General features: G+C 41.0%; 16 non-coding genes across 16 annotated transcripts; all 16 read right to left on the bottom strand.

The window, feature by feature from the left end:
- Nucleotides 1-271: 271 nt before the first annotated feature.
- Trnak-uuu (transfer RNA lysine (anticodon UUU)) lies at nucleotides 272-345 on the bottom strand. The gene has a single exon. It is a non-coding gene; the product is annotated as a tRNA-Lys (tRNA).
- Nucleotides 346-808: 463 nt separating this feature from the next.
- Nucleotides 809-882, bottom strand: Trnak-uuu (transfer RNA lysine (anticodon UUU)). The gene has a single exon. It is a non-coding gene; the product is annotated as a tRNA-Lys (tRNA).
- Nucleotides 883-2,953: 2,071 nt separating this feature from the next.
- Trnan-guu (transfer RNA asparagine (anticodon GUU)) lies at nucleotides 2,954-3,027 on the bottom strand. The gene has a single exon. It is a non-coding gene; the product is annotated as a tRNA-Asn (tRNA).
- Nucleotides 3,028-3,758: 731 nt separating this feature from the next.
- On the bottom strand, nucleotides 3,759-3,832 carry Trnan-guu (transfer RNA asparagine (anticodon GUU)). The gene has a single exon. It is a non-coding gene; the product is annotated as a tRNA-Asn (tRNA).
- Nucleotides 3,833-4,294: 462 nt separating this feature from the next.
- On the bottom strand, nucleotides 4,295-4,368 carry Trnan-guu (transfer RNA asparagine (anticodon GUU)). Its single transcript has one exon. It is a non-coding gene; the product is annotated as a tRNA-Asn (tRNA).
- A 1,000-nt stretch (nucleotides 4,369-5,368) lies between these two features.
- On the bottom strand, nucleotides 5,369-5,442 carry Trnan-guu (transfer RNA asparagine (anticodon GUU)). The gene has a single exon. It is a non-coding gene; the product is annotated as a tRNA-Asn (tRNA).
- A 2,608-nt stretch (nucleotides 5,443-8,050) lies between these two features.
- Nucleotides 8,051-8,124, bottom strand: Trnan-guu (transfer RNA asparagine (anticodon GUU)). The gene has a single exon. It is a non-coding gene; the product is annotated as a tRNA-Asn (tRNA).
- A 462-nt stretch (nucleotides 8,125-8,586) lies between these two features.
- On the bottom strand, nucleotides 8,587-8,660 carry Trnan-guu (transfer RNA asparagine (anticodon GUU)). Its single transcript has one exon. It is a non-coding gene; the product is annotated as a tRNA-Asn (tRNA).
- A 463-nt stretch (nucleotides 8,661-9,123) lies between these two features.
- Trnan-guu (transfer RNA asparagine (anticodon GUU)) lies at nucleotides 9,124-9,197 on the bottom strand. The gene has a single exon. It is a non-coding gene; the product is annotated as a tRNA-Asn (tRNA).
- Nucleotides 9,198-9,659: 462 nt separating this feature from the next.
- Nucleotides 9,660-9,733, bottom strand: Trnan-guu (transfer RNA asparagine (anticodon GUU)). The gene has a single exon. It is a non-coding gene; the product is annotated as a tRNA-Asn (tRNA).
- Nucleotides 9,734-10,196: 463 nt separating this feature from the next.
- Nucleotides 10,197-10,270, bottom strand: Trnan-guu (transfer RNA asparagine (anticodon GUU)). Its single transcript has one exon. It is a non-coding gene; the product is annotated as a tRNA-Asn (tRNA).
- A 462-nt stretch (nucleotides 10,271-10,732) lies between these two features.
- Trnan-guu (transfer RNA asparagine (anticodon GUU)) lies at nucleotides 10,733-10,806 on the bottom strand. The gene has a single exon. It is a non-coding gene; the product is annotated as a tRNA-Asn (tRNA).
- Nucleotides 10,807-11,268: 462 nt separating this feature from the next.
- Trnak-uuu (transfer RNA lysine (anticodon UUU)) lies at nucleotides 11,269-11,342 on the bottom strand. The gene has a single exon. It is a non-coding gene; the product is annotated as a tRNA-Lys (tRNA).
- Nucleotides 11,343-13,413: 2,071 nt separating this feature from the next.
- Trnan-guu (transfer RNA asparagine (anticodon GUU)) lies at nucleotides 13,414-13,487 on the bottom strand. The gene has a single exon. It is a non-coding gene; the product is annotated as a tRNA-Asn (tRNA).
- Nucleotides 13,488-14,486: 999 nt separating this feature from the next.
- Nucleotides 14,487-14,560, bottom strand: Trnak-uuu (transfer RNA lysine (anticodon UUU)). The gene has a single exon. It is a non-coding gene; the product is annotated as a tRNA-Lys (tRNA).
- Nucleotides 14,561-15,023: 463 nt separating this feature from the next.
- Nucleotides 15,024-15,097, bottom strand: Trnak-uuu (transfer RNA lysine (anticodon UUU)). Its single transcript has one exon. It is a non-coding gene; the product is annotated as a tRNA-Lys (tRNA).
- Between the last annotated feature and the right edge of the window lie 1,176 nt (nucleotides 15,098-16,273).

Genomic DNA, 16,273 nt, shown 5'->3' with positions numbered 1-16,273 from the left:
GCGCTTCCCCGTTTGGGCTTGAACCACCAACCTTTCTGTTAACAGCCGAACGCGCTTACCAATTGCGGCACGGAGACACGAAACATACTGAAATATCCCTATTTACTAGTTAGCTAATTCAATTTCAATGTTTTTAACACCACATCTGACTATGCAGGTAAATGTAGTTTCAAGACTAAAACTACCGTTGCTTTTACAATTATCGTGACATTGGGAATCATAAGCAGTGGTAGCACTAACTGTTTCATCTGATCGAAGTATTTGTTCATTGCGTCCCCGGGTGGGCTTGAACCACCAACCTTTCGGTTAAAAGCCGAACGCGCTAACCAATTGCGCCACGGAGATATGAAACTTACTGAAGTTTCCCTATTTACAAGTTGACACATTTACTTTCATTTATTTCTAATAGCACATCTGATGATGCCAGTAAACATGGCTACAACAGTAACACTACCGTTGCTCTTACAGATAACGTGACATTAAGAATAAGAGGCAGTGATAGCACTCTCTGATTTTTCTGATGGACATACTTGTTCATCGCTTCCCCGGGTGGGCTTGAACCACCAACCTTTCCGTTAACAGCCGAACGCGCTAACCAATTGCGGCACTAAGACACGAAACATACTGAAGTATCCCTATTTACTAGTTAGCTAATTCAATTTCAATGTTTTTAACACCACATCTGACTATGCAGGTAAACGTAGTTTCAAGACTAAAACTACCGTTGCTTTTACAATTATCGTGACATTGGGAATCATAAGCAGTGGTAGCACTAACTGTTTCATCTGATCGAAGTGTTTGTTCATTGCGTCCCCGGGTGGGCTTGATCCACCAACCTTTCGGTTAAAAGCCGAACGCGCTAACCAATTGCGCCACGGAGACATGAAACTTACTGAAGTTTCCCTATTTACAAGTTGACACATTTACTTTCATTTATTTCTAATAGCACATCTGATGATGCCAGTAAACATGGCTACAACAGTAACACTACCGTTGCTCTTACAGTTAACGTGACATTAGGAATAAGAGGCAGTGATAGCCATCTCTGATTTTTCTGATGGACATACTTGTTCATCGCTTCCCCGGGTGGGCTTGAACCACCAACCTTTCCGTTAACAGCCGAACGCGCCAACAAATTGAGACACGAAAGCACGAAACATACTGAAGTATCCCTATTTACTAGTTAGCTAATTCAATTTCAATGTTTTTAACACCATATCTGACTATGCAGGTAAACGTAGTTTCAAGACTAAAACTACTGTTGCTTTTACAATTATCGTGTCATTAGGAATCATAAGCAGTGGTAGCGCTATCTGTTTCATCTGATGGAAGTATTTGTTCATTGCGTCCCAAGTTGGCTTGAACCACCAACCTTTCGGTTAACAGCCGAACGCGCTAACCAATTGCGCCACGGAGACATGAAACTTACTGAAGTTTCCCTATTTACAAGTTGGCTCATTTACTTTCATTTATTTTTAATAGAACATCTGATGATGCCAGTAAACATGGCTACAAGAGTAACACTACCGTTGCTTTTACAGTTAACGTGACATTAGGAATAAGAGGCAGTGATAGCACTCTCTGATTCTTCTGATGGACATGTTTGTTCATCGCTTCCCCGGGTGGGCTTGAACCACCAACCTTTCAGTTAACAGGCGAACGCGCTAACCAATTGCGGCACGGAGACACGACACATACTGAAGTATCCCTATTTACTAGTTAGCTAATTCAATTTCAATGTTTTTAACACCATATCTGACTATGCAGGTAAACGTAGTTTCAAGACTAAAACTACCGTTGCTTTTACAATTATCGTGACATTAGGAATCATAAGCAGTGGTAGCACTATCTGTTTCATCTGATCAAAGAATTTGTTCATAGCGTCCCCGGGTGGGCTTGAACCACCAACCTTTCGGATAACAGCCGAACGCGCTAACCAATTGCGCCAAGGAGACATGAAACTTATTGAAGTTTCCCTATTTGCAAGTTGGCTCATTTACTTTCGTTTATTTTTATAGCACATCTGATGATGCCAATAAACATGGCTACAAGAGTAACACTACCGTTGCTTTTACAGTTAACGTGACATTAGGAATAAGAGGCAGTGATAGCACTCTCTGATTCTTCTGATGGACATATTTGTTCATCCCTTCCCCGGGTGGGCTTGAACCACCAACCTTTCAGTTAACAGGCGAACGCGCTAACCAATTGCGGCACGGAGACACGAAACATACTGAAGTATCCCTATTTACTAGTTAGCTAATTCAATTTCAATGTTTTTAACACCATATCTGACTATGCAGGTAAACGTAGTTTCAAGACTAAAACTACCGTTGCTTTTACAATTATCGTGACATTAGGAATCATAAGCAGTGGTAGCACTATCTGTTTCATCTGATCAAAGAATTTGTTCATTGCGTCCCCGGGTGGGCTTGAACCACCAACCTTTGGGATAACAGCAGAACGCGCTAACCAATTGCGCCACGGAGACATGAATTTACTGAAGTTTCCCTATTTACAAGTTGGCTCATTTACTTTCATTTATTTTTAATAGCACATCTGATGATGCCAGTAGACATGGCTACAAGTGTAACACTACCGTTGCTTTTACAGTTAACGTGACTTTAGGAATAAGAGGCAGTGATAGCACTCTCCGATTCTTCTGATGGACATATTTGTTCATCGCTTCCACGGGTGGGTTTGAACCACCAACCTTTCCGTTAACAACCGAACGCGCTAACCAATTGCGGCACGGAGACACGAAACATACTAAAGTATCCCTATTTACTAGTTACCTAATTCAATTTCAATGTTTTTTAAACCACATCTGACTATGCAGGTAAACGTAGTTTCAAGACTATAAGTACCGTTGCTTTTACAATTATCGTGACATTAGGAATCATAAGCAGTGGTAGCACTATCTGTTTTATCTGATCGAAGTATTTGTTCATTGCGTCCCCGGGTGGGCTTGAACCACCAACCTTTCGGTTAACAGCCGAACGCGCTAACCAATTGCGCCACGGAGACATGAAACTTACTGAAGTTTCCCTATTTAAAATTTGGCTTATTTACTTTCATTTATTTTTAATAGCACATCTGATGATGCCAGTAAACATGGCTACAAGAGTTACACTACCGTTGCTCTTACAAATAACGTGACATTAGGAATAAGAGGCAGTGATAGCACTCTCTGATTCTTCTGATGGACATATTTGTTCATCGCTTCCCCGTTTGGGCTTGAACCACCAACCTTTCCGTTAACAGCCGAACGCGCTTACCAATTGCGGCACGGAGACACGAAACATACTGAAATATCCCTATTTACTAGTTAGCTAATTCAATTTCAATGTTTTTAACACCACATCTGACTATGCAGGTAAACGTAGTTTCAAGACTAAAACTACCGTTGCTTTTACAATTATCGTGACATTAGGAATCATAAGCAGTTGTAGCACTATCTGTTTCATCTGATCGAAGTATTTGTTCATTGCGTCCCCGGGTGGGCTTGAACCACCAACCTTTCGGTTAACAGCCGAATGCGCCAACAAATTTTGCTACGGAGACGCGAAACTTACTGAAGTATCCCTATTCACTAGTAGGCTAATTCAATTTCAGTGTTCTTAACAGCACATCTGACTATGCAGGTAAACGTAGTTTCAAGACTAAAAGTACCGTTGCTTTTACAATTATCGTGACATTAGGAATCATAAGCAGTAGTAGCACTATCTGTTTCATCTGATCGAAGTATTTGTTCATTGCGTCCCCAGGTGGGCTTGAACCACCAACCTTTCGGTTAACAGCCGAACGCGCTAACCAATTGCGCCACGGAGACATGAAACTTACTGAAGTTTCCCTATTTAAAAATTGGCTTATTTACTTTCATTTATTTTTAATAGCACATCTGATGATGCCAGTAAACATGGCTACAAGAGTAACACTACCGTTGCTCTTACAAATAACGTGACATTAAGAATAAGAGGCAGTGATAGCACTGTCTGATTCTTCTGATGGACATATTTGTTTATCGCTTCCCCGTTTGGGCTTGAACCACCAACCTTTCCGTTAACACCGAACGCGCTTACCAATTGCGGCACGGAGACACGAAGCATACTGAAATATCCCTATTTACTAGTTAGCAAATTCAATTTCAATGTTCTTAACACCACATCTGACTATGCAGGTAAACGTAGTTTCAAGACTAAAACTACCGTTGCCTTTACAATTATCGTGACATTAGGAATCATAAGCAGTTGTGGCACTATCTGTTTCATCTGATCGAAGTATTTGTTCATTGCGTCCCCGGGTGGGCTTGAACCACCAACCTTTCGGTTAACAGCCGAACGCGCTAACCAATTGCGCCACGGAGACATGAAACTTACTGAAGTTTCCCTATATACAAGTTGGCTTATTTACTTTCATTTATTTTTAATAGCACATCTGATGATGCCAGTAAACATGGCTACAAGAGTAACACTACCGTTGCTGTTACAAATAACGTGACATTAGAAATAAGAGGCAGTGATAGCACTCTCTGATTTTTCTGATGGACATACTTGTTCATCGCTTTCCCGGGTGGGCTTGAACCACCAACCTTTCCGTTAACAGCCGAACGCGCTAACCAATTGCGGCACTAAGACACGAAACATACTGAAGTATCCCTATTTACTAGTTAGCTAATTCAATTTCAATGTTTTTAACACCACATCTGACTATGCAGGTAAACGTAGTTTCAAGACTAAAACTACCGTTGCTTTTACAATTATCGTGACATTGGTAATCATAAGCAGTGGTAGCACTAACTGTTTCATCTGATCGAAGTGTTTGTTCATTGCGTCCCCGGTTGGGCTTGATCCACCAACCTTTCGGTTAAAAGCCGAACGCGCTAACCAATTGCGCCACGGAGACATGAAAATTACTGAAGTTTCCCTATTTACAAGTTGACACATTTACTTTCATTTATTTCTAATAGCACATCTGATGATGCCAGTAAACATGGCTACAACAGTAACACTACCGTTGCTCTTACAGTTAACGTGACATTAGGAATAAGAGGCAGTGATAGCACTCTCTGATTTTTCTGATGGACATACTTGTTCATCGCTTCCCCGGGTGGGCTTGAACCACCAACCTTTCCGTTAACAGCCGAACGCGCCAACAAATTGAGACACGAAAGCACGAAACATACTGAAGTATCCCTATTTACTAGTTAGCTAATTCAATTTCAATGTTTTTAACACCATATCTGACTATGCAGGTAAACGTAGTTTCAAGACTAAAACTACCGTTGCCTTTACAATTATCGTGACATTAGGAATCATAAGCAGTTGTGGCACTATCTGTTTCATCTGATCGAAGTATTTGTTCATTGCGTCCCCGGGTGGGCTTGAACCACCAACCTTTCGGTTAACAGCCGAACGCGCTAACCAATTGCGCCACGGAGACATGAAACTTACTGAAGTTTCCCTATATACAAGTTGGCTTATTTACTTTCATTTATTTTTAATAGCACATCTGATGATGCCAGTAAACATGGCTACAAGAGTAACACTACCGTTGCTGTTACAAATAACGTGACATTAGAAATAAGAGGCAGTGATAGCACTCTCTGATTTTTCTGATGGACATACTTGTTCATCGCTTTCCCGGGTGGGCTTGAACCACCAACCTTTCCGTTAACAGCCGAACGCGCTAACCAATTGCGGCACTAAGACACGAAACATACTGAAGTATCCCTATTTACTAGTTAGCTAATTCAATTTCAATGTTTTTAACACCACATCTGACTATGCAGGTAAACGTAGTTTCAAGACTAAAACTACCGTTGCTTTTACAATTATCGTGACATTGGTAATCATAAGCAGTGGTAGCACTAACTGTTTCATCTGATCGAAGTGTTTGTTCATTGCGTCCCCGGTTGGGCTTGATCCACCAACCTTTCGGTTAAAAGCCGAACGCGCTAACCAATTGCGCCACGGAGACATGAAAATTACTGAAGTTTCCCTATTTACAAGTTGACACATTTACTTTCATTTATTTCTAATAGCACATCTGATGATGCCAGTAAACATGGCTACAACAGTAACACTACCGTTGCTCTTACAGTTAACGTGACATTAGGAATAAGAGGCAGTGATAGCACTCTCTGATTTTTCTGATGGACATACTTGTTCATCGCTTCCCCGGGTGGGCTTGAACCACCAACCTTTCCGTTAACAGCCGAACGCGCCAACAAATTGAGACACGAAAGCACGAAACATACTGAAGTATCCCTATTTACTAGTTAGCTAATTCAATTTCAATGTTTTTAACACCATATCTGACTATGCAGGTAAACGTAGTTTCAAGACTAAAACTACTGTTGCTTTTACAATTATCGTGTCATTAGGAATCATAAGCAGTGGTAGCGCTATCTGTTTCATCTGATGGAAGTATTTGTTCATTGCGTCCCAAGTTGGCTTGAACCACCAACCTTTCGGTTAACAGCCGAACGCGCTAACCAATTGCGCCACGGAGACATGAAACTTACTGAAGTTTCCCTATTTACAAGTTGGCTCATTTACTTTCATTTATTTTTAATAGAACATCTGATGATGCCAGTAAACATGGCTACAAGAGTAACACTACCGTTGCTTTTACAGTTAACGTGACATTAGGAATAAGAGGCAGTGATAGCACTCTCTGATTCTTCTGATGGACATATTTGTTCATCGCTTCCCCGGGTGGGCTTGAACCACCAACCTTTCAGTTAACAGGCGAACGCGCTAACCAATTGCGGCACGGAGACACGAAACATACTGAAGTATCCCTATTTACTAGTTAGCTAATTCAATTTCAATGTTTTTAACACCATATCTGACTATGCAGGTAAACGTAGTTTCAAGACTAAAACTACCGTTGCTTTTACAATTATCGTGACATTAGGAATCATAAGCAGTGGTAGCACTATCTGTTTCATCTGATCAAAGAATTTGTTTATAGCGTCCCCGGGTGGGCTTGAACCACCAACCTTTCGGATAACAGCCGAACGCGCTAACCAATTGCGCCAAGGAGACATGAAACTTACTGAAGTTTCCCTATTTGCAAGTTGGCTCATTTACTTTCGTTTATTTTAATAGCACATCTGATGATGCCAATAAACATGGCAACAAGAGTAACACTACCGTTGCTTTTACAGTTAACGTGACATTCGGAATAAGAGGCAGTGATAGCACTCTCTGATTCTTCTGATGGACATATTTGTTCATCCCTTCCCCGGGTGGGCTTGAACCACCAACCTTTCAGTTAACAGGCGAACGCGCTAACCAATTGCGGCACGGAGACACGAAACATACTGAAGTATCCCTATTTACTAGTTAGCTAATTCAATTTCAATGTTTTTAACACCATATCTGACTATGCAGGTAAACGTAGTGTCAAGACTAAAACTACCGTTGCTTTTACAATTATCGTGACATTAGGAATCATAAGCAGTGGTAGCACTATCTGTTTCATCTGATCAAAGAATTTGTTCATTGCGTCCCCGGGTGGGCTTGAACCATCAACCTTTCGGATAACAGCAGAACGCGCTAACCAATTGCGCCACGGAGACATGAATTTACTGAAGTTTCCCTATTTACAAGTTGGCTCATTTAATTTCATTTATTTTTAATAGCACATCTGATGATGCAAGTAGACATGGCTACAAGTGTAACACTACCGTTGCTTTTGCAGTTAACGTGACTTTAGGAATAAGAGGCAGTGATAGCACTCTCTGATTCTTCTGATGGACATATTTGTTCATCGCTTCCCCGGGTGGGTTTGAACCACCAACCTTTCCGTTAACAACCGAACGCGCTAACCAATTGCGGCACGGAGACACGAAACATACTAAAGTATCCCTATTTACTAGTTACCTAATTCAATTTCAATGTTTTTAACACCACATCTGACTATGCAGGTAAACGTAGTTTCAAGACTATAAGTACCGTTGCTTTTACAATTATCGTGACATTAGGAATCATAAGCAGTGGTAGCACTATCTGTTTCATCTGATCGAAGTATTTGTTCATTGCGTCCCCGGGTGGGCTTGAACTACCAACCTTTCGGTTAACAGCCGAACGCGCTAACCAATTGCGCCACGGAGACATGAAACTGACTGAAGTTTCCCTATTTAAAAGTTGGCTTATTTACTTTCATTTATTTTTAATAGCACATCTGATGATGCCAGTAAACATGGCTACAAGAGTAACACTACCGTTGCTCTTACAAATAACGTGACATTAAGAATAAGAGGCAGTGATAGCACTGTCTGATTCTTCTGATGGACATATTTGTTTATCGCTTCCCCGTTTGGGCTTGAACCACCAACCTTTCCGTTAACACCGAACGCGCTTACCAATTGCGGCACGGAGACACGAAACATACTGAAATATCCCTATTTACTAGTTAGCAAATTCAATTTCAATGTTCTTAACACCACATCTGACTATGCAGGTAAACGTAGTTTCAAGACTAAAACTACCGTTGCCTTTACAATTATCGTGACATTAGGAATCATAAGCAGTTGTGGCACTAACTGTTTCATCTGATCGAAGTATTTGTTCATTGCGTCCCCGGGTGGGCTTGAACCACCAACCTTTCGGTTAACAGCCGAACGCGCTAACCAATTGCGCCACGGAGACATGAAACTTACTGAAGTTTCCCTATATACAAGTTGGCTCATTTACTTTCATTTATTTTTAATAGCACATCTGATGATGCCAGTAAACATGGCTACAAGAGTAACACTACCGTTGCTGTTACAAATAACGTGACATTAGAAATAAGAGGCAGTGATAGCACTCTCTGATTCTTCTGATGGACATATTTGTTCAGCGCTTCCCCGTTTGGCCTTGAACCACCAACCTTTCTGTTAACAGCCGAACGCGCTTACCAATTGCGGCACGGAGACACGAAACATACTGAAATATCCCTATTTACTAGTTAGCTAATTCAATTTCAATGTTTTTAACACCACATCTGACTATGCAGGTAAACGTAGTTTCAAGACTAAAACTACCGTTGCTTTTACAATTATCGTGACATTAGGAATCATAAGCAGTAGTAGCACTATCTGTTTCATCTGATCGAAGTATTTGTTCATTGCGTCCCCAGGTGGGCTTGAACCACCAACCTTTCGGTTAACAGCCGAACGCGCTAACCAATTGCGCCACGGAGACATGAAACTTACTGAAGTTTCCCTATTTAAAAGTTGACTTATTTACTTTCATTTATTTTTAATAGCACATCTGATGATGCCAGTAAACATGGCTACAAGAGTAACACTACCGTTGCTCTTACAAATAACGTGACATTAAGAATAAGAGGCAGTGATAGCACTGTCTGATTCTTCTGATGGACATATTTGTTTATCGCTTCCCCGTTTGGGCTTGAACCACCAACCTTTCCGTTAACACCGAACGCGCTTACCAATTGCGGCACGGAGACACGAAACATACTGAAATATCCCTATTTACTAGTTAGCAAATTCAATTTCAATGTTCTTAACACCACATCTGACTATGCAGGTAAACGTAGTTTCAAGACTAAAACTACCGTTGCCTTTACAATTATCGTGACATTAGGAATCATAAGCAGTTGTGGCACTATCTGTTTCATCTGATCGAAGTATTTGTTCATTGCGTCCCCGGGTGGGCTTGAACCACCAACCTTTCGGTTAACAGCCGAACGCGCTAACCAATTGCGCCACGGAGACATGAAACTTACTGAAGTTTCCCTATATACAAGTTGGCTTATTTACTTTCATTTATTTTTAATAGCACATCTGATGATGCCAGTAAACATGGCTACAAGAGTAACACTACCGTTGCTGTTACAAATAACGTGACATTAGAAATAAGAGGCAGTGATAGCACTCTCTGATTCTTCTGATGGACATATTTGTTCAGCGCTTCCCCGTTTGGGCTTGAACCACCAACCTTTCTGTTAACAGCCGCACGCGCTTACCAATTGCGGCACGGAGACACGAAACATACTGAAATATCCCTATTTACTAGTTAGCTAATTCAATTTCAATGTTTTTAACACCACATCTGACTATGCAGGTAAACGTAGTTTCAAGACTAAAACTACCGTTGCTTTTACAATTATCGTGACATTAGGAATCATAAGCAGTAGTAGCACTATCTGTTTCATCTGATCGAAGTATTTGTTCATTGCGTCCCCAGGTGGGCTTGAACCACCAACCTTTCGGTTAACAGCCGAACGCGCTAACCAATTGCGCCACGGAGACATGAAACTTACTGAAGTTTCCCTATATAAAAGTTGGCTTATTTACTTTCATTTATTTTTAATAGCACATCTGATGATGCCAGTAAACATGGCTACAAGAGTAACACTACCGTTGCTCTTACAAATAACGTGACATTAAGAATAAGAGGCAGTGATAGCACTGTCTGATTCTTCTGATGGACATATTTGTTTATCGCTTCCCCGTTTGGGCTTGAACCACCAACGTTTCCGTTAACACCGAACGCGCTTACCAATTGCGGCACGGAGACACGAAACATACTGAAATATCCCTATTTACTAGTTAGCAAATTCAATTTCAATGTTCTTAACACCACATCTGACTATGCAGGTAAACGTAGTTTCAAGACTAAAACTACCGTTGCCTTTACAATTATCGTGACATTAGGAATCATAAGCAGTTGTGGCACTATCTGTTTCATCTGATCGAAGTATTTGTTCATTGCATCCCCGGGTGGGCTTGAACCACCAACCTTTCGGTTAACAGCCGAACGCGCTAACCAATTGCGCCACGGAGACATGAAACTTACTGAAGTTTCCCTATATACAATTGGCTTATTTACTTTCATTTATTTTTAATAGCACATCTGATGATGCCAGTAAACATGGCTACAAGAGTAACACTACCGTTGCTGTTACAAATAACGTGACATTAGAAATAAGAGGCAGTGATAGCACTCTCTGATTTTTCTGATGGACATACTTGTTCATCGCTTTCCCGGGTGGGCTTGAACCACCAACCTTTCCGTTAACAGCCGAACGCGCTAACCAATTGCGGCACTAAGACACGAAACATACTGAAGTATCCCTATTTACTAGTTAGCTAATTCAATTTCAATGTTTTTAACACCACATCTGACTATGCAGGTAAACGTAGTTTCAAGACTAAAACTACCGTTGCTTTTACAATTATCGTGACATTGGGAATCATAAGCAGTCGTAGCACTAACTGTTTCATCTGATCGAAGTGTTTGTTCATTGCGTCCCCGGGTGGGCTTGATCCACCAACCTTTCGGTTAAAAGCCGAACGCGCTAACCAATTGCGCCACGGAGACATGAAACTTACTGAAGTTTCCCTATTTACAAGTTGACACATTTACTTTCATTTATTTCTAATAGCACATCTGATGATGCCAGTAAACATGGCTACAACAGTAACACTGCCGTTGCTCTTACAGTTAACGTGACATTAGGAATAAGAGGCAGTGATAGCACTCTCTGATTTTTCTGATGGATATACTTGTTCATCGCTTCCCCGGGTGGGCTTGAACCACCAACCTTTCCGTTAACAGCCGAACGCGCCAACAAATTGAGACACGAAAGCACGAAACATACTGAAGTATCCCTATTTACTAGTTAGCTAATTCAATTTCAATGTTTTTAACACCATATCTGACTATGCAGGTAAACGTAGTTTCAAGACTAAAACTACTGTTGCTTTTACAATTATCGTGTCATTAGGAATCATAAGCAGTGGTAGCGCTATCTGTTTCATCTGATGGAAGTATTTGTTCATTGCGTCCCAAGTTGGCTTGAACCACCAACCTTTCGGTTAACAGCCGAACGCGCTAACCAATTGCGCCACGGAGACATGAAACTTACTGAAGTTTCCCTATTTACAAGTTGGCTCATTTACTTTCATTTATTTTTAATAGAACATCTGATGATGCCAGTAAACATGGCTACAAGAGTAACACTACCGTTGCTTTTACAGTTAACGTGACATTAGGAATAAGAGGCAGTGATAGCACTCTCTGATTCTTCTGATGGACATATTTGTTCATCGCTTCCCCGGGTGGGCTTGAACCACCAACCTTTCAGTTAACAGGCGAACGCGCTAACCAATTGCGGCACGGAGACACGAAACATACTGAAGTATCCCTATTTACTAGTTAGCTAATTCAATTTCAATGTTTTTAACACCATATCTGACTATGCAGGTAAACGTAGTTTCAAGACTAAAACTACCGTTGCTTTTACAATTATCGTGACATTAGGAATCATAAGCAGTGGTAGCACTATCTGTTTCATCTGATCAAAGAATTTGTTCATAGCGTCCCCGGGTGGGCTTGAACCACCAACCTTTCGGATAACAGCCGAACGCGCTAACCAATTGCGCCAAGGAGACATGAAACTTACTGAAGTTTCCCTATTTGCAAGTTGGTTCATTTACTTTCGTTTATTTTAATAGCACATCTGATGATGCCAATAAACATGGCAACAAGAGTAACACTACCGTTGCTTTTACAGTTAACGTGACATTAGGAATAAGAGGCAGTGATAGCACTCTCTGATTCTTCTGATGGACATATTTGTTCATCCCTTCCCCGGGTGGGCTTGAACCACCAACCTTTCAGTTAACAGGCGAACGCGCTAACCAATTGCGGCACGGAGACACGAAACATACTGAAGTATCCCTATTTACTAGTTAGCTAATTCAATTTCAATGTTTTTAACACCATATCTGACTATGCAGGTAAACGTAGTTTCAAGACTAAAACTACCGTTGCTTTTACAATTATCGTGACATTAGGAATCATAAGCAGTGGTAGCACTATCTGTTTCATCTGATCAAAGAATTTGTTCATTGCGTCCCCGGGTGGGCTTGAACCACCAACCTTTCGGATAACAGCAGAACGCGCTAACCAATTGCGCCACGGAGACATGAATTTACTGAAGTTTCCCTATTTACAAGTTGGCTCATTTATTTTCATTTATTTTTAATAGCACATCTGATGATGCAAGTAGACATGGCTACAAGTGTAACACTACCGTTGCTTTTGCAGTTAACGTGACTTTAGGAATAAGAGGCAGTGATAGCACTCTCTGATTCTTCTGATGGACATATTTGTTCATCGCTTCCCCGGGTGGGTTTGAACCACCAACCTTTCCGTTAACAACCGAACGCGCTAACCAATTGCGGCACGGAGACACGAAACATACTAAAGTATCCCTATTTACTAGTTACCTAATTCAATTTCAATGTTTTTAACACCACATCTGACTATGCAGGTAAACGTAGTTTCAAGACTATAAGTACCGTTGCTTTTACAATTATCGTGACATTATGAATCATAAGCAGTGGTAACACTATCTGTTTCATCTGATCGAAGTATTTGTTCATTGCGTCCCCGGGTGGGCTTGAACCACCAACCTTTCGGTTAACAGCCGAACGCGCTAACCAATTGCGCCACGGAGACATGAAACTGACTGAAGTTTCCCTATTTAAAAGTTGGCTTATTTACTTTCATTTATTTTTAATAGCACATCTGATGATGCCAGTAAACATGGCTACAAGAGTAACACTACCGTTGCTCTTACAAATAACGTGACATTAAGAATAAGAGGCAGTGATAGCACTGTCTGATTCTTCTGATGGACATATTTGTTTATCGCTTCCCCGTTTGGGCTTGAACCACCAACCTTTCCGTTAACACCGAACGCGCTTACCAATTGCGGCACGGAGACACGAAACATACTGAAATATCCCTATTTACTAGTTAGCAAATTCAATTTCAATGTTCTTAACACCACATCTGACTATGCAGGTAAACGTAGTTTCAAGACTAAAACTACCGTTGCCTTTACAATTATCGTGACATTAGGAATCATAAGCAGTTGTGGCACTATCTGTTTCATCTGATCGAAGTATTTGTTCATTGCGTCCCCGGGTGGGCTTGAACCACCAACCTTTCGGTTAACAGCAGAACGCGCTAACCACTTGCGCCACGGAGACATGAAACTTACTGAAGTTTCCCTATATACAAGTTGGCTCATTTACTTTCATTTATTTTTAATAGCACATCTGATGATGCCAGTAAATATGGCTACAAGAGTAACACTACCGTTGCTGTTACAAATAACGTGACATTAGAAATAAGAGGCAGTGATAGCACTCTCTGATTCTTCTGATGGACATATTTGTTCAGCGCTTCCCCGTTTGGGCTTGAACCACCAACCTTTCTGTTAACAGCCGAACGCGCTTACCAATTGCGGCACGGAGACACGAAACATACTGAAATATCCCTATTTACTAGTTAGCTAATTCAATTTCAATGTTTTTAACACCACATCTGACTATGCAGGTAAATGTAGTTTCAAGACTAAAACTACCGTTGCTTTTACAATTATCGTGACATTGGGAATCATAAGCAGTGGTAGCACTAACTGTTTCATCTGATCGAAGTATTTGTTCATTGCGTCCCCGGGTGGGCTTGAACCACCAACCTTTCGGTTAAAAGCCGAACGCGCTAACCAATTGCGCCACGGAGATATGAAACTTACTGAAGTTTCCCTATTTACAAGTTGACACATTTACTTTCATTTATTTCTAATAGCACATCTGATGATGCCAGTAAACATGGCTACAACAGTAACACTACCGTTGCTCTTACAGATAACGTGACATTAAGAATAAGAGGCAGTGATAGCACTCTCTGATTTTTCTGATGGACATACTTGTTCATCGCTTCCCCGGGTGGGCTTGAACCACCAACCTTTCCGTTAACAGCCGAACGCGCTAACCAATTGCGGCACTAAGACACGAAACATACTGAAGTATCCCTATTTACTAGTTAGCTAATTCAATTTCAATGTTTTTAACACCACATCTGACTATGCAGGTAAACGTAGTTTCAAGACTAAAACTACCGTTGCTTTTACAATTATCGTGACATTGGGAATCATAAGCAGTGGTAGCACTAACTGTTTCATCTGATCGAAGTGTTTGTTCATTGCGTCCCCGGGTGGGCTTGATCCACCAACCTTTCGGTTAAAAGCCGAACGCGCTAACCAATTGCGCCACGGAGACATGAAACTTACTGAAGTTTCCCTATTTACAAGTTGACACATTTACTTTCATTTATTTCTAATAGCACATCTGATGATGCCAGTAAACATGGCTACAACAGTAACACTACCGTTGCTCTTACAGTTAACGTGACATTAGGAATAAGAGGCAGTGATAGCCATCTCTGATTTTTCTGATGGACATACTTGTTCATCGCTTCCCCGGGTGGGCTTGAACCACCAACCTTTCCGTTAACAGTCGAACGCGCCAACAAATTGAGACACGAAAGCACGAAACATACTGAAGTATCCCTATTTACTAGTTAGCTAATTCAATTTCAATGTTTTTAACACCATATCTGACTATGCAGGTAAACGTAGTTTCAAGACTAAAACTACTGTTGCTTTTACAATTATCGTGTCATTAGGAATCATAAGCAGTGGTAGCGCTATCTGTTTCATCTGATGGAAGTATTTGTTCATTGCGTCCCAAGTTGGCTTGAACCACCAACCTTTCGGTTAACAGCCGAACGCGCTAACCAATTGCGCCACGGAGACATGAAACTTACTGAAGTTTCCCTATTTACAAGTTGGCTCATTTACTTTCATTTATTTTTAATAGAACATCTGATGATGCCAGTAAACATGGCTACAAGAGTAACACTACCGTTGCTTTTACAGTTAACGTGACATTAGGAATAAGAGGCAGTGATAGCACTCTCTGATTCTTCTGATGGACATGTTTGTTCATCGCTTCCCCGGGTGGGCTTGAACCACCAACCTTTCAGTTAACAGGCGAACGCGCTAACCAATTGCGGCACGGAGACACGACACATACTGAAGTATCCCTATTTACTAGTTAGCTAATTCAATTTCAATGTTTTTAACACCATATCTGACTATGCAGGTAAACGTAGTTTCAAGACTAAAACTACCGTTGCTTTTACAATTATCGTGACATTAGGAATCATAAGCAGTGGTAGCACTATCTGTTTCATCTGATCAAAGAATTTGTTCATAGCGTCCCCGGGTGGGCTTGAACCACCAACCTTTCGGATAACAGCCGAACGCGCTAACCAATTGCGCCAAGGAGACATGAAACTTATTGAAGTTTCCCTATTTGCAAGTTGGCTCATTTACTTTCGTTTATTTTTATAGCACATCTGATGATGCCAATAAACATGGCTACAAGAGTAAC

Source organism: Hydractinia symbiolongicarpus, chromosome 11 (assembly GCF_029227915.1).
Source record: "Hydractinia symbiolongicarpus strain clone_291-10 chromosome 11, HSymV2.1, whole genome shotgun sequence".
Taxonomy (NCBI): domain Eukaryota; kingdom Metazoa; phylum Cnidaria; class Hydrozoa; order Anthoathecata; family Hydractiniidae; genus Hydractinia; species Hydractinia symbiolongicarpus.
The sequence above is the reverse complement of the archived record's forward strand: the minus strand, read 5'-3'. Positions and strand labels throughout refer to the sequence as shown.